The sequence below is a fragment of the Pseudophryne corroboree genome, chromosome 3, assembly GCF_028390025.1.
Source record: "Pseudophryne corroboree isolate aPseCor3 chromosome 3, aPseCor3.hap2, whole genome shotgun sequence".
Taxonomy (NCBI): domain Eukaryota; kingdom Metazoa; phylum Chordata; class Amphibia; order Anura; family Myobatrachidae; genus Pseudophryne; species Pseudophryne corroboree.
The window spans coordinates 510,036,187-510,059,234 of NC_086446.1; the positions used below are offsets into that span (position 1 = coordinate 510,036,187).

Consider the following 23,048-nt stretch of genomic DNA (forward strand, 5'->3'; position numbering starts at 1 on the left):
AACAGGTCCTCCCGAAGAGGAAGAGGCCAGGGATCTTTCTTTTTGGCCAATCTGGACAACGAGGATCGCCTGAACCCTTGTTCTTCTTATAATTTTTATCACCTTTGGAATGAGTGGAAGTGGAGGGAACACATAGACCGACTGAAAACACCCACGGTGTCACTAGGGCATCCACCGCTATCGCCTGAGGGTCCCTTGACCAGGAACAATATCTCTGAAGTTTCTTGTTGAGGCGGGACGCCATCATGTCCACTTGAGGAACTCCCCAACGACTTGTCACTTCTGCAAAGACCTCTTGATGAAGACCCCACTCTCCTGGATGGAGATCGTGTCTGCTGAGGAAGTCTGCTTCCCAGTTGTCCACTCCTGGAATGAAGACCGCTGGCATGTCTTTCCGCCCAGCGAATAATCTTCGTGGCCTCGGCCATTGCCGCTCTGCTCTTTGTTCCGCCTTGGCGGTTTATGTACGACAATGCTGTCATGTTGTCTGACTGAATCAAGACCGGCAGACCTCGAAGAAAATGTTCTACTTGCAATATGCCGTTGTGGATGGCTCTTAATTCCAGAATGTTTGTTTATGTGTAGACAAGCTTCCTGGCTTGACCACTTTCCCTGAAAGTTTCTTCCCTGTGTGACTGCTCCCCAGCCTCGGAGGCTTGCATCCGTGGTCACCAGGATCCAATCCTGAATCCCGAACCTGCGCCCTCCAGAAGGTGAGAACTCTGCAGCCACCACAGAAGGGAAATTCTGGTCCTGGTAGATAGAATAATTTTCCGGTGCATGTCCAGGGGAGACCCGGACCACTGGTCCAGCAGGTTCCACTGAAACACCCTGGCATGGAACCTGCCATACGGAATGGCCTCGTAGGCCGCCACCATCTTCCCCAGCAACCGAGTGCAGTGAGGAACTGACACCTTTGCTGGATTTCGAATCTGTTTTTGCAGAGCTTTTTCCACTGGAAGAAAAACTCTCTGCAATTCTGTATCCAGAATCATACCCAGGAACGACAGCCGTGTCGTTGGATCCAACTGTGATTTTGGCAAATTTAGGAGCCAACCATGTTGTTGCAGATTCGTCAGTTAAAGAGCAACATTCTTACACAAATGCTCCTTGGACCTCGCCTTTATGAGGAGATCGTCCAAGTACGGGATAATTGTGATTCCCTGCTTGCGCAGGAGAACCATCATTTCCGCCATTACTTTGGTGAAAATCCTCTGAGCCGTGGACAGACCAAACCGCAACGTCTGAAATTGGTAATGACAATCCTGCACAGCAAATCTCAGGTAAGCCTGATGTGGAGGATATATGGGGACATGTAAGTAGGCATCTTTTATGTCGACCGACACCATAAAATCCCCCTCCTCCAGACTGGAGATCACTGCTCGTAGAGACTCCATCTTGAACTTGAATTTTTTTCAGAAAGAAATTGAGGGATTTTAGGTTTAGAATCGGTCTGACTGAGCCATCCGGCTTCGGGACCACGAACAGGCTCTAATAAAAACCTTCCTCCTGTTGAGACGGGGGTACCGTGATAATCACTTGATTTTGACACAACTTTAGTATCGCAGCGCTATCTATCTCCCTTTCTGGAAAAGAAGCTGGCAAGGCCGATTTGAAAAATCGGCGAGGGGGCACGTCTTGAAACTCTAACTTGTACCCTTGGGTTACTATGTCTACTATCCAAGGATCCAGGTCCGAGTGCACCCAGAGAATTTGAGACGTGCCCCCACTGGAGCTGACTCCCGCAGAGGAGCCCCAGCGTCATGCGGTGGATTTGGTAGAAGCCGGAGAGGACTTCTGCTCCTGGGAACTTGCCACAGCCTGTGACCTTTTTCCCCGTCCTCTCCCCCTCGCAGCAAGGAAGGAGGACCCACGTCCTTTTTTTTTAATTTATTGGGCCGAAAGGACTGCATCTGATAGTGAGGCGATTTCTTCTGCTGTGCAGGGACATAAGGTAAAAATGAAGACTTACCCGCGGTAGCCGTAGACACCAGGACAGTGAGGCCATCGCCAAACAAGACCCTACCGTTAAACGGAAGAGACTCCATCGCCTTCTTAGAGTCAGCATCAGCATTCCATTGATGTATCCACAACGCTCTCCTTGCTGAGACCGCCATGGCATTGGCCCTTGAACCCAAAAAGCCAATATCCCTTACAGCTTCTTTTAAATATGCTGCAGCGTCCCTGATGTGACCCAGAGTCAAAAGCACACTTTCCCTGTCTAGGGAATCTACCTCAGATGACAAGTTATCTGCCCACCTTTCAATAGCGCTACTCACCCATGCCGCAGCCACGGCAGGCCTGAGTAGCGACCCTGTAGTGATATTAATGGATTTAAGTGTAATTAATTTCCTGCTTACGATCTGCAGGATCCTTTAGGGCTGCCGTGTCAGGGGACGGAAGCGCCACCTTTTTGGATAGACGCGATAAAGCTTTGTCTACCGTGGGGACTGACTCCCACCTTTCCCTGTCCCCAGAGGGGAACGGATATGCCACTGGAATTCTTTTGGGAACCTGTATCTTTTTGTCAGGATTTTCCCAAGCCTTTTCAAAAAGAGCGTTCAGTTCATGAGAGGGAGGAAACGTTACCTCAGGTTTCTTTCCTTTAAATATACAGACCCTAGTATCAGGAACAGCAGGGTCCTCAGTAATATGTAGTACGTCTTTTATTGCCACAAACATGTACTGAATACTCTTAGCCAGCTTTGGATGTAATCTGGCATCACTATAGTAGACACTGGAATCAGAGTCCGTGTCGGTATCTGTATCTACTATCTGGGCAAATGCACGTTTCTGTGATCCATCTTCCATGGATTTCCTCCAAGTATGGTTCTTAGACTCAGATTTATCAAATCTCTTAGTCAACTTAGTTACGTTTGCGTTTAAAACACTCAACATATTCACCCAATCATCCATCGGCGGTGCCGACACGGTCACTCTCACAATATTTTCTGTCCCCACTCCAACCTCCTCCTGGGAAGAGTATTCAGCCTCAGACATGTCGACACACACGTACCGACACCCACAACCACACTGGGTCTATATGAGACAGACCAACAATAAAGCCTGCAATGGGGACACAGAGAGAGTTCTGCCAGCTCACATCCAGCGCCTATCCCGGTACTGAGGCCAGTAAAATGACTGCCCAGACCTGTTAGCGCTTTATATATAAACAAATCAGTACCAAAACATTTGTGGCCCCCCCACCCCCTTTTCACCCTGTTACTTGTACGGCAGTGCGGAGGACAGGGCCAGCGTCTCTGCAGCTTCTGAGGAGAGAAAATAGCGCTGGTCAGAGCTGTGTGGGCTAAGCTCCGCCCACTACATGGCGCACTTCAGTTCCGCTTAAATCTATGTTTATACTGGCGGGGTCCCTTAACTAGTGCCCGGGGCACTGTTATAACTCATGACAGTCTGATTTGAGGTCTCATGCTGCGCAGGGCGCCCCCCCTGCTCCCTGCCGTGCTGTGGTATGTGTGGGAGCATGGCGCGCTGCGCGCCCGCTGCGCGGTACCTCTTCTGCCGTCACTGAAGTCTTCTGATCTTCTCATACTCACCCGGCTTCTATCTTACGGCTTTGTGAGGGGTTGTCGGCGCGGCTCCGGGAACAAGCAGCTAGGCGTACTGTAGTGATCGAACCCTCTGGAGCTAATGGTGTCCAGTAGCCTAAGAAACAGAGTCCTTGAACTCTTAAGAAGTAGGTCCGCTTCTCTCCCCTCACTCCCACGATGCATGGAGCCTGTAGTCAGCAGGTCTCCCTGAAAATAACAAACCTAAATAAAGTATTTTTCTGAGAAACTCTGGAGAGCTCCTCAGTGTGCATCCAGTCTCACTGGGCACAGAATCTAACTGGAGTCTGGAGGAGGGGCATAGAGGGAGGAGCCAGTTCACACCCATTCAAAGTCTTATAGTGTGCCCATGTCTCCTGCGGATCCCGTCTATACCCCATGGTTCTTGAAGCATCCCCAGCATCCTCTAGGACGTATGAGAAAACTTGATGAATAGCAGGGGCATAATTAAACCTTTGTAGGCCCCATAGCCACATTTTCAAAGGGCCCCTCCCATCGCTCTGAGAGAGCGATGGGGGGAGGGGGAGTTAGGGTTAAGCTACAAGTAGCAAAACAGTTTGTGTTAGCTTACTTGAATTTGTATGTGCCTCCTGCTTGTCTCCCCAACAGGGCCGTTTTTACAGGCGTGCGTGCCGTGCATTTGCACGGGGCGCCCGCCGCGGATCCTGCTAGCAAGCGGCTGCCTTCACACTCCTGTCTCCCCCCGCCCCTCTGTTTTACTCCGCTCACTGGGCGGAGTTATGCATTGACGCGTTTGCGCTGTGACGTCATGACGTATTGACGCCATGACATCACACGCCGGGGTTTGACTATAAAATGTTAGACTCCACAGAGGAGTGGGTGGGCGCCATTTTAGAAGTGACAAGTGTGTCACTTAAGTTAGGAGCAGAGCGGCTCGGGCAGCTGACGGAGCGGAGGACGAGAAACGGTGGCCCTGCGGAGGATTCTGTCACTCACTGTAGCTGGAGGCAGGCAGGTTTTCAAAGGCAGCGTCACGGGCCGCGGCGGTGTTAGGGGCTGTGAGTGACGAACAGGCTGCAGCACTCACACAGTCAGTGACCCACCGACCGGACTGCACAGACTTTTCTGCAGCCAGCAGTCTCTCAGTCACAATCAGACTGCTGGCTTGCTGTGGCAATTTTCTGGATATAGGTAAATGTAGGCTATGGGTGGGAGCCTGCAATTACCCCCCCCCCCCTTTCTTTTGTGTGTGTTTGTGGGGGGGGGGGGGGCAAAAGTGCAGGCTCCCATCTATAGCCTACATCCTCTAATTCATCTTATTTTTAAATGGTGCCATTTCAATGTCATCACCCCCCCTCCTACCTCCTTCCCTTTTTTTTTTTTTTTTTTATTAAAGGGTGTTGTGCAAGGGAGCCTGTAGTGTCACCTTATTTTATTTAAGGGGTGGGGGTGTGGGGTTGTTTGATATATGCAGCCATTGCTGCTGCTTGGAATTTTTTGTTTATTTATTATTCCAGGGTAGAAGAAGAATATGTTTGGAATGCATTCCAGTGCCGTTTCTTGTGGCGGGCGAGCCGTGCAACCGCACAGGGCGCCCGCCGCGGCACTTTGCGGGTCCCTGAGTACCCCCTCCTACCTCTCCCCGAATACTCCTGCTCGGGGGGTGGAGTTTCGCGGAATGACGTGGTTGCGTCGTGACGTCACGAAATCCCGCCCCCTCCCCCCAGCAGGAGTACCCGGGAAGAAGAGGGGGAGCGAAGCTGAAAAGAGGAGGTGCCGGCGGCCGGCGCGAGGAAGGAGCGGGAAGAGCCTCTTGATATGCAAGTTGTATATCTCTCCGCCCTCCCTCTACCTTCCCCCCCCCCCACTTGACACTTGCCTGCCACACTGTATAGAATGGGTACACTTGCCTGCCGTGCTATGTAAAATGGGGACACTTGCCTGCTGTACTGTGTAAAATGGGGACACTTGCCTGCTGTACTGTGTAAAATGGGGACACGTGCCTGCCGTACTGTGTAAAATGGGGACTCTCGCCTGCCGTACTGTGTAAAATGGGGACTCTCGCCTGCCGTACTGTGTAAAATGGGGACTTGCCTGCTGCAATGTGTAAAATGGGGGCACGTGCCTGCCGCAATGTGTAAAATGGGGGCACGTGCCTGCCGCAATGTGTAAAATGGGGGCACGTGCCTGCCGCAATGTGTAAAATGGGGGCACGTGCCTGCCGCAATGTGTAAAATGGGGACACGTGCCTGCCGTACTGTGAAAAATGGGGATTATTTTTTTCCCCCTGTGGTGGCCGTGATGAGATCAGATGAGACCACGCCCATTTTAATGAAGCCACGCCCATTTTAACGAGGCCTCGACCCCTTGTCGGGAGCGCGCGCATTCGGCGTGCGCATACTTTTACTTTTTAGATGTATATGGGGGGTGCATTTTTCTTTATGTGAATGGGGGGGGGCGCATTTTTAAATCTCGCACTGGGAGCCAAATTGGCTAGAAACGGCCCTGCTCCCCAAGTGTGCTATGCCTCTGCTGCCTTAGGTACCAGTATAATCTCACAGCCCTCACCCAATCACCAGTCACACCTAACCAGCACATGACAGCAGGTGACAGGCAACTAGGTTAGGAGGGACACTTTTTTTTGCCAGTGTGGAGTCAGATGTCACACACAGGGAAACCGGTACTCTCAGATGCCGTAGAAGTCCCAGCCAGCCTCTGTACTGGAGATAGACAGTGCATCAGTGTGTTAACGTTGCTGGGAGAGGGCACAGAGCTCTGGCTGTCTCACACACACACACACACACACACACACAATACTGGCCGCCCCTACCTTGACAATTTCGACTTCCATGAGGCCTTCTCCAAACATCAAATGTTTGATTGCTTGTCTCCCGGCCCCCAAGGGGCATGGCTTCAAGGACTGTGGGCATGGCCTCGTGATAGCTCCTGCTGATGTCACCAAAGGAGGCGTGGCCTCACAGGAAGACCCCCAGGACCCAATTTCTTGTGACTGTACTAGACAGAGTGCTGCAGCATGACTGGGTTCAGGGGAGCGGTGGGGCCCTGCAGGCTCCGTAGCAGCCACATCCCCTGCACCTTTGGTAGTTACGCCACTGATGATTGGCCCTGACACCTAATTTATACAAAAGTATGAATAGACCCCACAGTGAGAGAAAGAGAAGAGAGAGAGAGAGAGAGAGAGAGAGGACAAGAAAGGGAGACAAGGGGGAAAGAGTAACAAGGAATAGAGAAAGTGAATAGAGAGATAAAGAGAGAAGCACCCATTTATCAACCAATATTTGCGGTTATTTCCCCAAAAACATTTGTTTTTGGTGGTTAGCCCCAAATTGTAAGTATCAACAGAATGTATGAAGGAGGGATCCCTCCATTCCAGATGGCAGCCACATCCCCCATAAGTTTCTATAGGGAGTGCGATGCTGCCAGATTTATCAATATCCGGAATGCAAAGCATTCTCGATATTAGCCCCCATGGCTACCGCCATCTTCAGATAGCAGTAGGCAGTTGTAGCCTATGAGCTACAGATCGCAGCTCTGTTTCCGGCAGGGTTCCTCAGGAGAGAGAAAGATCGAGAAAGGAGAGAGAGAAAAAAAGTTAGGAGAAGCAGAGGAGAGAGAGAGAGAGGCGGGGGTAGTGAGTAAAAACCAGCACCTTACTCATCTTCCCTATGTGACACTTAGTAAGTTTACAGGGGCACTTACAGTAAATCGCTGATGAAAGAGAGCGGCTGGTTCCTGTTTCAAATACAGAGATGTGAAGCTGGGGGATGGGGAGGGAGGGTGTGTGCTTCTTAAGTCCCCCTAACCACATAAACATGTAGATATAGAGAAACTAATAGCTAAATGAAGACAGAAGTAGAACAAATACCACAGCTTTCTAAATAACGTGCTGAAAGCTTGTTAAATATGTCTTTTCAAAACTCTCATAGTAATAAGGTGGGAGCTGTCTGTGGTAGAAGTCCACACTATAGAGCAAATCTATAGATTATGTTATGAATTTAGCTAGAACATCTCTTTCACAATTCACAAAAAGGTTGTAGTTCTCATACTAATTACAAGCAAGCACCTTGTGCCTGCTCTGCATTATGCCATCTTACTGCACGTTCTTCCAGCAGGGTCTCATTCAATTCCTAGATTGCAAGCTAATAAATTATGTAAGGTCTTAAGGTGCATACACACGGTGAGATTTTGGCTATCTTCGATTTTGACTATGCGATATTGACTATGTGTGCTTGCTATAAGGGCTATGGGGGTCATTCCGACCCGATCGCATGCTGCACTTCTTCCCAGCGGTACAATCGGGTCGGAACTGCACATGCGCGGCGTTGCCGGAAGCGAGGAAAGCGGTTGCAGCGGCGACCGCAAGAAGATTGACAGGAGGAAGGCGTGTCAGGGCGTCAACTGACCGTTTTCCGGGAGTGGTCCAGCGAACGCAGGCGTGTCCAGGCGTTTTGAGGGCGGATGTCTGACGTCAAATCCGGGACCTGCATCGCTGGATCCGTCGCAAATGGTAAGTAGGTCTAGGGCTGGTCTTGTTTTACGTGAAACTTTAGCACAGCAGGTATGCACAAGCGTTCGCAGCCCTGCTATGCTAAAATACACTCCCCCATAGGCGGCTTCAGGTTGATCGCATGAGCAGAAAAAAGTTGCTTCATGCGATCAACTCGGAATGACCCCTATCTGCGATTTTCACTAAGTGACAATTTTGAGTAAACTTTGTGCAGGCAAGTCAGTTTTGACTATCTAGTACTAGTCTATCTAGCCTTGCGAAACCGACCCCGTGGGACCGCGCATTGGTATTGCATCGGTATTGCAAGGTGACTAACAGCTTGCGATTTGCACTAACTTGCCTTGCAATTTTTACTATATAGTCAAAATCACAAGGTACTATCGCACCGTGTGTACACACCTTTGGATTTTAGTGTCCTTTGGGCTACTATTTCCCTAACTATAACTTAACACATTTACAACATTATTAACCTATCTATAAAGTGCTAAAAGACAGGGGCAACACATATGCTTGTGTGGGCAAGTCTATGTAACAAGTACTAAAAAACAATTTGTGTTCCCTAATGCACACTGAGTGAGTAATAATACTACATAATAATCAGATAATACAGAGATCTTAGTTGCGTATATATCTGCAGATATAGGGTTAAGCCCCCAGGCCGATCGACAAGGCTTCTCCGTCACTGGGGGTCCCTAATACTAGGTATGAGTCCAGGGTGCAGGACCCCATCATGCCGGCACAGGTCGGCTACCCCAGGTCAGCACACAGGTGAAAATTAATGAGGGTTAATAAAAAGCACAGAAGTGCTATATAAGTGAAGTGTGATTAAAGTACAAAAATATATACAAAGTGATAGGGAAAATCATGAGTGTTAATAAAGTGTTAAGGTTAATTTTCACCTGTGTGCTGACCTGGGGTAGCCGGCCTGTGCCAGGATGATGGGGTCCTGCACCCCGGAGCCATACCTAGTATTAGGGACCCCCCAGTGACGGAGAAGTCTTGTCGATCGGCCTGGGGGCTTAACCCTATATCTGCAGATATACGCAACTAAGATCTCCGTATTATCTGATTATTATGTAGTATTATTTATTACTCACTCAGTGTGCATTAGGGAACACAAATTGTTTTTTCTTACACAGAATTACCCCTCCCTTTTAGCACCTGACTGATATTACATCTGATTGAGCAGCTTTCCTATATTTATGTAACAAGTACCACAGAAGTCACCGCTGGGGCAGGGGGGGAATCGTCCCAATACAAACAATATCCTGGAACAATGAGCTGGAACCAATTATAATATCATCTCTATAGCAAATAGGCAGCAGACTAAATCAGAATGTACGAAAATTAAGAGAATTCCAAAATTCAAAAAATGCACAGTACGGTTCCAAGATTAGAAAAAAATATAATACTAGAAATCAGCAGTTCCTTTGTTATTGCGCTTATACCATCTAACAGCCTCTGCCAGCTACACTAAGAATACGTGGAATTATTTTTAGAAGTGTATTTAACAATGATCTTAGCAGTTGTGAACAGTTATATCTCACTTGTTATACAAACAGGCTGATAGGGGCCGGAGCTGACATCACACTCCTCCCTGAAAACTCTTTGAAACGCGTGCGTTTTTCCTGACACTCCCAGAAAACGGGCAGTTACCACCCACAAACGTCCCATTCCTGTCAATCAACCTGCGTTCGCCTAGCAATAAAAAAAAAACAGGATTTTTTTCACGGATTGGCATCACGTCTGCGCATTACAATCCGTATGCAAGCGCAGTCCTTCGATAATCGGCCATTGTGCGAATTTACAGAACAGTGATCAGGTCTGAATTAGGCCCAAAGTTCTAAAACACACAGTAATAAACACACAACCCCCCACCAACCAGGGAACAGTTTTTTCCATCACATCACTAGTAATACCCAACACTAATAAACTGCCCCCTCCCCCTAACCTTCAAGTAACATTAATACACTACCTGGAGGTCGGTGCCTCCGTCAGCTTTGTGGCGTGACATAACATCTGTTCGAGAGTTATTATGAAATGTATGCATTATAAAGAACAATGTACCAGCACCTCTTATCAAGTATTATGTATACTAGTACTCTAATTGGATTAATGTGACCTATATAAATCACCAAGCCTACGGCCTCATATATACAGTCAGAGAACTCAAAAAGATTCCATAGATGATTCCCAAATACATCATTATTAAATAGAATGCATACAATATATGTTATTGTAAATGTAGCAGTACTGTGTACAGAAGGGCTGGTCTCTGCACATTGAAGCCTGTTTTAAACATTATCTCTGCCCAGCCTCTATGGGAGGATGCGAGGTGTGTGGTATCCTGTATCACCCTCCCCTCCTCTGTCACCAGCAAGTCTCATTCAGACAGCAGTTTCCATTCAACATGTGTGACATGGGTCAGCTGAGGTCCTGGAATCTCTAGGGACCACTGAATCCAATTCCTGCACCTGCAGGTGATGGGAGCCAAGCTGTGAAAAACCTTAAGGTAAGTGCAAATGATTATTTCAAAACCTGACACCAAGACTTAATGATAGGAAGTACAAAAAAAAGCAAATGACAGTTAAATGGTTTCGATCCCGACAGATAGTATATTAACTACGTTCCGGTTTCACTGACCTGTTCATTAGTAATTGATAAACTTTTATAAAACTATTCATCCCCATTAAGTTAATTTAAAATAAACAATCATTAATATCTTTTATGGAGTACAGATTTTATGCTGGCACGGGGGGGGGGGGGGTAATGGGTTCCTGATCTTATGCCCTTTCTGTTCTGCCCTATAACTAGAGATGCAGGACCCACACTGCCCACTGCCCCACAGTGTGACGTTTTTAGACATCCTGTTCTGTGATCCTCTTTACCACAAGGCTTCGTCATTCATAAGAATCTGTTGCGTGATGATACCCTGAGTCAGTAGTGGTCTATGACTGACAGGAATTGGATTGAGGAAAGTACACCAGATTTATCCTGCGTGGTTACTTTTTAGCAACACAGAAGAGTGCTGCGTTAATGAGCCGCATGTGACAAGAGCTTAAAAGGGCAGGAAGCAAATAAGCAGTAAGCTAAGGGTTCTGTACAGAGATCACACAAAGTTATACATAGAAAAGTTATATTAAAGTTAGTCTATAAAAAAAAAAAAACATTCGTAAACAACCAAAGTGTCCCAGCATACACTTCTATTTGGCAGTGTGTGCACATTCAGCAGAGGTGGCCCAATGTTTATTTCAATTACAGTGCCAATGCTGCAGGGGTGCAATAATGTGAACGTCAAGTGTTAGTGTAATCAGAAATCAGGATATGGACTTGTGGTAAGCAAGAGCCTGACATAGGACAGATCTCTCCAGCTGCATCCTAGTGGCATGCACCACAGTCACAAATGCATCGCGATTGTGTCCGGACAGAGTTGTAGTTGTGATTTCAGATGCATGCATGGATAACTGTATGGAAAATGTAGAGGGCGTTCCAGAGTGGTGACAAGGAGGTGGCTTAGCGCATGCACGGATATGGTCTATCTTGTGGCATGCTATGGGAGTTATACAGGCGTGTCGGTGAAATTGTTGCCTACACAGATGTTCAGCCGATTACATAGGAGGCTAAACTCGGAAAGAGCAGTTTCTTCGTCCATCGGGCTGTTGCAAGTTTTGATGGTGCTATAGATGTTGCATCTGAAGATACACCATTCGGTATTACAGTGTGTACATACGTTAAAAGTGGACGTCTCAGTCACTGCACATTAATAAACACCATGGAAGGACTTGTAGCAGCATTTGCATAAAGTCGTAGACTGGCGACCGCCAGCTGATGCAGCCGCTTCTATGTCCACTTCTGAATCAGCCCCATAGTGTACAATCTAATGCAGAGGTTCTCAAACTCGGTCCTCGGGGGCCAACACAGAGCATGTTTTGCAGGTCTCCTCACAGAATCGCAAGTGAAATAATTAGCTCCACCTGTGGACCTTTTAAAATGTCAGTGAGAAATTAATACACCTGTGCACCTGCTGGGTTACCTGCAAAACATGCACTGTGTGGGCTCCCGAGGACCGAGTTTGAGAACCTCTGATCTAATGGATAAAAGACTGGTTATATGTGCTGATGGCACTGTGGGAGGAAGTGTGCTGTAGTGGTTAATGTGTTGACACTCAGTCAAATAAACATCTGTGGATTAAATTGTGTATATGTCTAATTTAACACCCCAGTTTAGTAGCTCATTTGTTTGTTGTGAAAACATTGGTTTTACAAACTAAATAATGTGTCTGTCATCAGATTACAGAGGTTTGTATTTTTTATCCATGAATCTCCATGATAAAATCTAGAGATGAGCGGGTTCGGTTTCTTTGAATCCGAACCCGCACGAACTTCACTTTTTTTTCCACGGGTCCGAGCGACTCGGATCTTCCCGCCTTGCTCGGTTAACCCGAGCGCGCCCGAACGTCATCATGACGCTGTCGGATTCTCGCGAGGCTCGGATTCTATCGCGAGACTCGGATTCTATATAAGGAGCCGCGCGTCGCCGCCATTTTCACTCGTGCATTGAGATTGATAGGGAGAGGACGTGTCTGGCGTCCTCTCCATTAGAATAGAGATAGATTAGATAGAGAGAGAGAGATTGTGCAGAGTCGCAGACAGAGTTAGTTTACCACAGTCAGTGACCAGTGCAGTTGCTAGTTAACTTTTATTTAATATAATATATCCGTTCACTTCTCTCTGCTATATCCGTTCTCTGCCTGAAAAAAAAAACGATACACAGCACAGTCAGTCACACAGTGTGACTCAGTCTGTGTGCACTCAGCTCAGCCCAGTGTGCTGCACAGTCATCAATGTATAAATTAAAAGCTTATAATTAATTGTGGGGGAGACTGGGGAGCACTGCAGGTTGTTAGCAGGAGCCAGGAGTACAATTATATTAATTAACAGTGCACACTTTTGCTGCAGGAGTGGTGACCAGTGCCTGACCACCAGTATAGTATTGTTGTATACTACTAATATCTCTTTAAATATCAACCAGTCTATATTAGCAGCAGACACAGTACAGTGCGGTAGTTCACGGCTGTGGCTACCTCTGTGTCGGCACACGGCAGGCAGTCCGTCCGACCAGAATTGTATTATTTATTATTATATACCTACCACCTAACCGTGGTTTTTTTTTCATTCTTTATACCGTCATAGTGTCATCCTAATTGTTACGAGTATACTACTATCTCTTTATCAACCAGTGTACAGTGCGGTAGTTCACGGCTGTGGCTACCTCTGTGTCGGCACACGGCAGGCAGTCCGTCCGACCAGAATTGTATTATTTATTATTATATACCTACCACCTAACCGTGGTTTTTTTTTCATTCTTTATACCGTCATAGTGTCATCCTAATTGTTACGAGTATACTACTATCTCTTTATCAACCAGTGTACAGTGCGGTAGTTCACGGCTGTGGCTACCTCTGTGTCGGCACACGGCAGGCAGTCCGTCCGACCAGAATTGTATTATTTATTATTATATACCTACCACCTAACCGTGGTTTTTTTTTCATTCTTTATACCGTCATAGTGTCATCCTAATTGTTACGAGTATACTACTATCTCTTTATCAACCAGTGTACAGTGCGGTAGTTCACGGCTGTGGCTACCTCTGTGTCGGCACACGGCAGGCAGTCCGTCCGACCAGAATTGTATTATTTATTATTATATACCTACCACCTAACCGTGGTTTTTTTTTCATTCTTTATACCGTCATAGTGTCATCCTAATTGTTACGAGTATACTACTATCTCTTTATCAACCAGTGTACAGTGCGGTAGTTCACGGCTGTGGCTACCTCTGTGTCGGCACACGGCAGGCAGTCCGTCCGACCAGAATTGTATTATTTATTATTATATACCTACCACCTAACCGTGGTTTTTTTTTCATTCTTTATACCGTCATAGTGTCATCCTAATTGTTACGAGTATACTACTATCTCTTTATCAACCAGTGTACAGTGCGGTAGTTCACGGCTGTGGCTACCTCTGTGTCGGCAGTCGGCAGGCAGTCCGTCCATCCATAATTGTATTATTATTATAATATATACCACCTAACCGTGGTTTTTTTTTCATTCTTTATACCGTCATAGTGTCATCCTAATTGTTACGAGTATACTACTATCTCTTTATCAACCAGTGTACAGTGCGGTAGTTCACGGCTGTGGCTACCTCTGTGTCGGCAGTCGGCAGGCAGTCCGTCCATCCATAATTGTATTATTATTATAATATATACCACCTAACCGTGGTTTTTTTTTCATTCTTTATACCGTCGTCATAGTGTCATACTAGTTGTTACGAGTATACTACTATCTCTTTATCAACCAGTGTACAGTGCGGTAGTTCACGGCTGTGGCTACCTCTGTGTCGGCAGTCGGCAGGCAGTCCGTCCATCCATAATTGTATTATTATTATAATATATACCACCTAACCGTGGTTTTTTTTTCATTCTTTATACCGTCGTCATAGTGTCATACTAGTTGTTACGAGTATACTACTATCTCTTTATCAACCAGTGTACAGTGCGGTAGTTCACGGCTGTGGCTACCTCTGTGTCGGCAGTCGGCAGGCAGTCCGTCCATCCATAATTGTATTATTATTATAATATATACCACCTAACCGTGGTTTTTTTTGCATTCTTTATACCGTCGTCATAGTGTCATACTAGTTGTTACGAGTATACTACTATCTCTTTATCAACCAGTGTACAGTGCGGTAGTTCACGGCTGTGGCTACCTCTGTGTCGGCAGTCGGCAGGCAGTCCGTCCATCCATAATTGTATTATTATTATAATATATACCACCTAACCGTGGTTTTTTTTTTCATTCTTTATACCGTCGTCATAGTGTCATACTAGTTGTTACGAGTATACTACTATCTCTTTATCAACCAGTGTACAGTGCGGTAGTTCACGGCTGTGGCTACCTCTGTGTCGGCAGTCGGCAGGCAGTCCGTCCATCCATAATTGTATTATTATTATAATATATACCACCTAACCGTGGTTTTTTTTTCATTCTTTATACCGATGTCATAGTGTCATACTAGTTGTTACGAGTATACTACTATCTCTTTATCAACCAGTGTACAGTGCGGTAGTTCACGGCTGTGGCTACCTCTGTGTCGGCAGTCGGCAGGCAGTCCGTCCATCCATAATTGTATTATTATTATAATATATACCACCTAACCGTGGTTTTTTTTTCATTCTTTATACCGTCGTCATAGTGTCATACTAGTTGTTACGAGTATACTACTATCTCTTTATCAACCAGTGTACAGTGCGGTAGTTCACGGCTGTGGCTACCTCTGTGTCGGCAGTCGGCAGGCAGTCCGTCCATCCATAATTGTATTATTATTATAATATATACCACCTAACCGTGGTTTTTTTTTCATTCTTTATACCGTCGTCATAGTGTCATACTAGTTGTTACGAGTATACTACTATCTCTTTATCAACCAGTGTACAGTGCGGTAGTTCACGGCTGTGGCTACCTCTGTGTCGGCAGTCGGCAGGCAGTCCGTCCATCCATAATTGTATTATTATTATAATATATACCACCTAACCGTGGTTTTTTTATACCACCTAACCGTGGCAGTCCGTCCATAATTGTATACTAGTATCCAATCCATCCATCTCCATTGTTTACCTGAGGTGCCTTTTAGTTCTGCCTATAAAATATGGAGAACAAAAAAGTTGAGGTTCCAAAATTAGGGAAAGATCAAGATCCACTTCCACCTCGTGCTGAAGCTGCTGCCACTAGTCATGGCCGAGACGATGAAATGCCAGCAACGTCGTCTGCCAAGGCCGATGCCCAATGTCATAGTACAGAGCATGTCAAATCCAAAACACCAAATATCAGAAAAAAAAGGACTCCAAAACCTAAAATAAAATTGTCGGAGGAGAAGCGTAAACTTGCCAATATGCCATTTACCACACGGAGTGGCAAGGAACGGCTGAGGCCCTGGCCTATGTTCATGGCTAGTGGTTCAGCTTCACATGAGGATGGAAGCACTCAGCCTCTCGCTAGAAAACTGAAAAGACTCAAGCTGGCAAAAGCACCGCAAAGAACTGTGCGTTCTTTGAAATCCCAAATCCACAAGGAGAGTCCAATTGTGTCGTTTGCGATGCCTGACCTTCCCAACACTGGACGTGAAGAGCATGCGCCTTCCACTATTTGCATGCCCCCTGCAAGTGCTGGAAGGAGCACCCGCAGTCCAGTTCCTGATAGTCAGATTGAAGATGTCAGTGTTGAAGTACACCAGGATGAGGAGGATATGGGTGTTGCTGGCGCTGGGGAGGAAATTGACCAGGAGGATTCTGATGGTGAGGTGGTTTGTTTAAGTCAGGCACCCGGGGAGACACCTGTTGTCCGTGGGAGGAATATGGCCGTTGACATGCCAGGTGAAAATACCAAAAAAATCAGCTCTTCGGTGTGGAGGTATTTCACCAGAAATGTGGACAACAGGTGTCAAGCCGTGTGTTCCCTTTGTCAAGCTGTAATAAGTAGGGGTAAGGACGTTAACCACCTCGGAACATCCTCCCTTATACGTCACCTGCAGCGCATTCATAATAAGTCAGTGACAAGTTCAAAAACTTTGGGTGACAGCGGAAGCAGTCCACTGACCAGTAAATCCCTTCCTCTTGTAACCAAGCTCACGCAAACCACCCCACCAACTCCCTCAGTGTCAATTTCCTCCTTCCCCAGGAATGCCAATAGTCCTGCAGGCCATGTCACTGGCAAGTCTGACGAGTCCTTTCCTGCCTGGGATTCCTCCGATGCATCCTTGCGTGTAACGCCTACTGCTGCTGGCGCTGCTGTTGTTGCCGCTGGGAGTCGATGGTCATCCCAGAGGGGAAGTCGTAAGCCCACTTGTACTACTTCCAGTAAGCAATTGACTGTTCAACAGTCCTTTGCGAGGAAGATGAAATATCACAGCAGTCATCCTACTGCAAAGCGGATAACTGAGTCCTTGACAACTATGTTGGTGTTAGACGTGCGTCCGGTATCCGCCGTTAGTTCACAGGGAACTAGACAATTTATTGAGGCAGTGTGCCCCCGTTACCAAATACCATCTAGGTTCCACTTCTCTAGGCAGGCGATACCGAGAATGTACACGGACGTCAGAAAAAGACTCACCAGTGTCCTAAAAAATGCAGTTGTACCCAATGTCCACTTAACCACGGACATGTGGACAAGTGGAGCAGGGCAGGGTCAGGACTATATGACTGTGACAGCCCACTGGGTAGATGTATGGACTCCCGCCGCAAGAACAGCAGCGGCGGCACCAGTAGCAGCATCTCGCAAACGCCAACTCTTTCCTAGGCAGGCTACGCTTTGTATCACCGCTTTCCAGAATACGCACACAGCTGAAAACCTCTTACGGCAACTGAGGAAGATCATCGCGGAATGGCTTACCCCAATTGGACTCTCCTGTGGATTTGTGGCATCGGACAACGCCAGCAATATTGTGTGTGCATTAAATATGGGCAAATTCCAGCACGTCCCATGTTTTGCACATACCTTGAATTTGGTGGTGCAGAATTTTTTAAAAAACGACAGGGGCGTGCAAGAGATGCTGTCGGTGGCCAGAAAAATTGCGGGACACTTTCGGCGTACAGGCACCACGTACAGAAGACTGGAGCACCACCAAAAACTACTGAACCTGCCCTGCCATCATCTGAAGCAAGAAGTGGTAACGAGGTGGAATTCAACCCTCTATATGCTTCAGAGGTTGGAGGAGCAGCAAAAGGCCATTCAAGCCTATACAATTGAGCACGATATAGGAGATGGAATGCACCTGTCTCAAGTGCAGTGGAGAATGATTTCAACGTTGTGCAAGGTTCTGATGCCCTTTGAACTTGCCACACGTGAAGTCAGTTCAGACACTGCCAGCCTGAGTCAGGTCATTCCCCTCATCAGGCTTTTGCAGAAGAAGCTGGAGACATTGAAGGAGGAGCTAACACGGAGCGATTCCGCTAGGCATGTGGGACTTGTGGATGCAGCCCTTAATTCGCTTAACAAGGATTCACGGGTGGTCAATCTGTTGAAATCAGAGCACTACATTTTGGCCACCGTGCTCGATCCTAGATTTAAAGCCTACCTTGGATCTCTCTTTCCGGCAGACACAGGTCTGCTGGGGTTGAAAGACCTGCTGGTGACAAAATTGTCAAGTCAAGCGGAACGCGACCTGTCAACATCTCCTCCTTCACATTCTCCCGCAACTGGGGGTGCGAGGAAAAGGCTCAGAATTCCGAGCCCACCCGCTGGCGGTGATGCAGGGCAGTCTGGAGCGACTGCTGATGCTGACATCTGGTCCGGACTGAAGGACCTGACAACGATTACGGACATGTCGTCTACTGTCACTGCATATGATTCTCTCAACATTGATAGAATGGTGGAGGATTATATGAGTGACCGCATCCAAGTAGGCACGTCACACAGTCCGTACTTATACTGGCAGGAAAAAGAGGCAATTTGGAGGCCCTTGCACAAACTGGCTTTATTCTACCTAAGTTGCCCTCCCACAAGTGTGTACTCCGAAAGAGTGTTTAGTGCCGCCGCTCACCTTGTCAGCAATCGGCGTACGAGGTTACATCCAGAAAATGTGGAGAAGATGATGTTCATTAAAATGAATTATAATCAATTCCTCCGCGGAGACATTGACCAGCAGCAATTGCCTCCACAAAGTACACAGGGAGCTGAGATGGTGGATTCCAGTGGGGACGAATTGATAATCTGTGAGGAGGGGGATGTACACGGTGATATATCGGAGGGTGAAGATGAGGTGGACATCTTGCCTCTGTAGAGCCAGTTTGTGCAAGGAGAGATTAATTGCTTCTTTTTTGGGGGGGGTCCAAACCAACCCGTCATATCAGTCACAGTCGTGTGGCAGACCCTGTCACTGAAATGATGGGTTGGTTAAAGTGTGCATGTCCTGTTTTGTTTATACAACATAAGGGTGGGTGGGAGGGCCCAAGGATAATTCCATCTTGCACCTCTTTTTTCTTTTCTTTTTCTTTGCATCATGTGCTGATTGGGGAGGGTTTTTTGGAAGGGACATCCTGCGTGACACTGCAGTGCCACTCCTAGATGGGCCCGGTGTTTGTGTCGGCCACTAGGGTCGCTTATCTTACTCACACAGCGACCTCGGTGCAAATTTTAGGACTAAAAATAATATTGTGAGGTGTGATGTGTTCAGAATAGGCTGAAAATGAGTGTAAATTATGTTTTTTGAGGTTAATAATACTTTGGGATCAAAATTACCCCCAAATTCTATGATTTAAGCTGTTTTTTAGGGTTTTTTGAAAAAAACACCCGAATCCAAAACACACCCGAATCCGACAAAAATAATTCGGTGAGGTTTTGCCAAAACGCGTTCGAACCCAAAACACGGCCGCGGAACCGAACACAAAACCAAAACACAAAACCCGAAAAATTTCAGGCGCTCATCTCTAATAAAATCTCCATTACCATCTTTACTGAGATTGCCTACTCAACACTGATGGTGTTACAACTGTGACAGAAATCACATATACGGAGTATAATCCAACATACTTTACTTCCACCTCAGGCAGGATACAGCTTTACATGCAGGTTTTGCAGGTCATGTTTTACAGGCAGTTCTTAAATCAGCAGTATAACATTACAAGTTCTGGTAATTACAAACAGTGCTTATTCCAAATGGTTCCTAACGTAACCCCAGACTCTATCACCTGGCCACTCGCTAGCAACATTAGCAATGACCTACTGAACAAAACACATTTTTAAAGACAGTAAACAAGGTGGTGATTAGCCCAGTTGTGGCTTACCACAGACTCAGCTAAAACCTGGACTGGATTCCATCAGACCTGTTGCTTCAATCTTGCAAAAGCCTGCCATTCCACATTACCCTCATGTGGAAACATACTGTCCCTGCCACACTACATAAACAGTGCTAAAAATACATTTTCCCCAAAACAATTCAACAAAATTCTGCTGTCATTATAAGCAGAATCATAACTAGATATTTGAGGGTCCTATGTACATGCAGAAAACATTAACTCATCTCCTCCAGCTTCCCCTACAAATCAGTCAGTAGCTGCTCTTGTATTAACCAATAGAAAGCAGACTATGCTGCTCTCCAGTCACAAGCTTCCTTTAAGTTACTTTGGGGCCTATTTATCACCATCCGCATCCAGGATGCGGATTACAGGTGATAAAAATCACCCAAAATCGCACTGCGATAATTGATTACATCACAGGGATGTATCAGTTATCGCATGCAGGGACAGAGCCTGCGAATAAGCTCTGTCCCTGCGATGCCTCTTCGCAGCATCGGGGTATTTTTAGTAAAAAATACCCCTATGTCCTGCTGCACATGCGCTGCCCCCGCCGACACCCCCCACCCACCGTCGCGACTACCCCGAGCTCCGAGGACCCCCCCAGCAGGATAATATACTCACATGTCCAGGGAGCTGGTCCGCGCTGCTTCAGGAGGCTGCCGGGCGCCGGGTCCTTCTCCTGCACTGTGACCCCCGGTGCTGTAAACTGCACTGCTGTTTTGCAGCATCACTTTACTGGGGTCACATTGCAGCATATGGGGGACCCGGCGCCTGGCAGCACTCACCGGAGCAGCGGACACCGTCTCCCTGGACAGGTGAGTATGTTTTGTCTTTCTCTGCCAGGTGCACATCGCAGTGCTGCCCTGTGAACTCGCCAGCCTGAGCTGGCGAGATTATCACAAGGCACACTGCTGTATTTGTTCACCTTTTTTTTTAGTAAATCTGGTCAGATCGCATTTCCCATTATAAGTATGGGGAATGCGATGTGGCTTACTAAAAAAATAAAAATAAAAGTGAATTAAAGGGTTTAGAGCAGTTTTTCATGAAAACTGCTCCAAATGCCCTTTAATATACTGCTCAAAAAAATAAAGGGAACACTTAAACCACACAATGTAACTCCAAGTCAATCACACTTCTGTGAAATCAAACTGTCCACTTAGGAAGCAACACTGATTGACAATCAATTTCACATGCTGTTGTGCAAATGGAATAGACAACAGGTGGAAATTATAGGAAATTAGCAAGACACCCTTAATAAAGGAGTTGTTCTGCAGGTGGTGACCACAGACCCTCTACTCAGCTCCTATGCTTTCTGGCTGATGTTTTGGTCACTTTTGAAAGCTGGCGGTGCTTTCACTCTAGTGGTAGCATGAGATGGAGTCTACAACCCACACAAGTGGCTCAGGTAGTGCAGCTCATCCAGGATGACACATCAATGCGAGCTGTGGCAAGAAGGTTTGCTGTGTCTGTCAGCGTAGTGTCCAGAGCATGGAGGCACTACCAGGAGACAGGCCAGTACATCAGGAGACGTGGAGGAGGCCGTAGGAGGGCAACAACCCAGCAGCAGGACCGCTACCTCTTTGTGCAAGGAGGAACAGGAGGAGCACTGCCAGAGCCCTGCAGAATGACCTCCAGCAAGACACAAATGTGCATGTGTCTACTCAAATGATCAGAAACAGACTCCATGATGGTGGAATTAGGGCCCGACATCCACAGGTGGGGGTTGTGCTTACAGCCCAACACCGTGCAGGATGTTTGGCATTTGCCAGAGAACACCAAGATTGGCAAATTCGCCACTGGCGCCCTGTGCTCTTCACAGATGAAAGCAGGTTCTCACTGAGCACGTGTCAGACGTGACAGAGTCTGGAGACGCCAAGGAGAACGTTCTGCTGCCTGCAACATCCTCCAGCATGACCGGTTTGGCAGTGGGTCAGTAATGGTGTGGGGTGGGATTTCTTTGGGGGGCCGCACAGCCCTCCATGTGCTCGCCAGAGGTAGCCTGACTGCCATTAGGTACCGAGATGAGATCCTCAGACCCCTTGTGAGACCATATGCTGGTGCGGTTGGCCCTGGGTTCCTCCCAATGCAAGACAATGCTAGACCTCATGTGGCTGGAGTGTGTCAGCAGTTCCTGCAAGACGAAGGCATTGATGCTATGGACTGGCCCGCCCGTTCCCCAGACCTGAATCCAATTGAGCACATCTGGGAGATCATGTCTCGCTCCATCCACCAATGCCACGTTGCACCACAGACTGTCCAGGAGTTGGCGGATGCTTTAGTCCAGGTCTGGGAGGAGATCCCTCAGGAGACCATCCGCCACCTTATCAGAAGCATGCCCAGGCGTTGTAGGGAGGTCATACAGGCACGTGGAGGCCACACACACCACTGAGCCTCATTTTGACTTGTTTTAAGGACATTACATCAAAGTTGGATCAGCCTCTAGTGTGTTTTTCCACCTTAATTTTGAGTGTGACTCCAAATCCAGACCTCCATGGGTTAATAAATTTGATTTCCATTGATAATTTTTGTGTGATTTTGTTGTCAACACATTCAACTATGTAAAGAACAAAGTATTTAATAAGAATATTTAATTCATTCAGATCTAGGATGTGTTATTTTACTGTTCGCTTTATTTTTTTGAGCAGTGTACATTCAGGTGATACTAAAATAATGTGAAAAGGGTGTGAAAACACCCTTTTTCACAATATTTTAGTAAAAATAATGTTAATAAATAAGCCCCTAAGACAGCAGCCACATCCTATTCACACTGGGGGCTTCAATAAGACAGAGGAGGTCAGAAATTGTCTTCAACACCACTACTGCATACATGCCAACATTTAGAAAGCCCCTTTGAGAGAAACCTGGATGGGGCAACCATGTCAGAACGGCATGAAAAGAGGTCATCCTTCCACAAGCGTGTCATTGTGGCTCCGCCCCCTCCTGTTAAAACATGCAATTTGCTGCATTTTACAGGGGGCAAGACTACATTGATACAATTCAACATGAATGCTATATGTGGGTGACTGGACAACTCTTTAGAAGCCTAGGTGAGCCCCCTGATAGTCAGGACTCTCCTGGACATTCCAGGATTGTAAAAGGGGGTACACGGTCACGGAGAGATCAGTGCTTATTCTT

At 46.9% G+C, this 23,048-nt stretch overlaps 2 protein-coding genes across 4 annotated transcripts in view; one reads left to right on the plus strand and one right to left on the minus strand.

Moving 5' to 3' along the window:
- Positions 1-23,048, minus strand: part of NTN1 (netrin 1) — a 475,394-nt gene that overhangs the window by 373,791 nt on the left and 78,555 nt on the right. The window lies entirely within an intron of this gene.
- PIK3R5 (phosphoinositide-3-kinase regulatory subunit 5) overlaps positions 10,457-23,048 on the plus strand; it is a 241,652-nt gene continuing 229,060 nt past the window's right edge. For both annotated transcript variants that reach the window (XM_063961044.1, XM_063961045.1), the window contains exon 1: positions 10,457-10,570. The gene's annotated coding sequence lies outside the window, so the exon portion shown is untranslated. The remainder of the gene's footprint in view (positions 10,571-23,048) is intronic.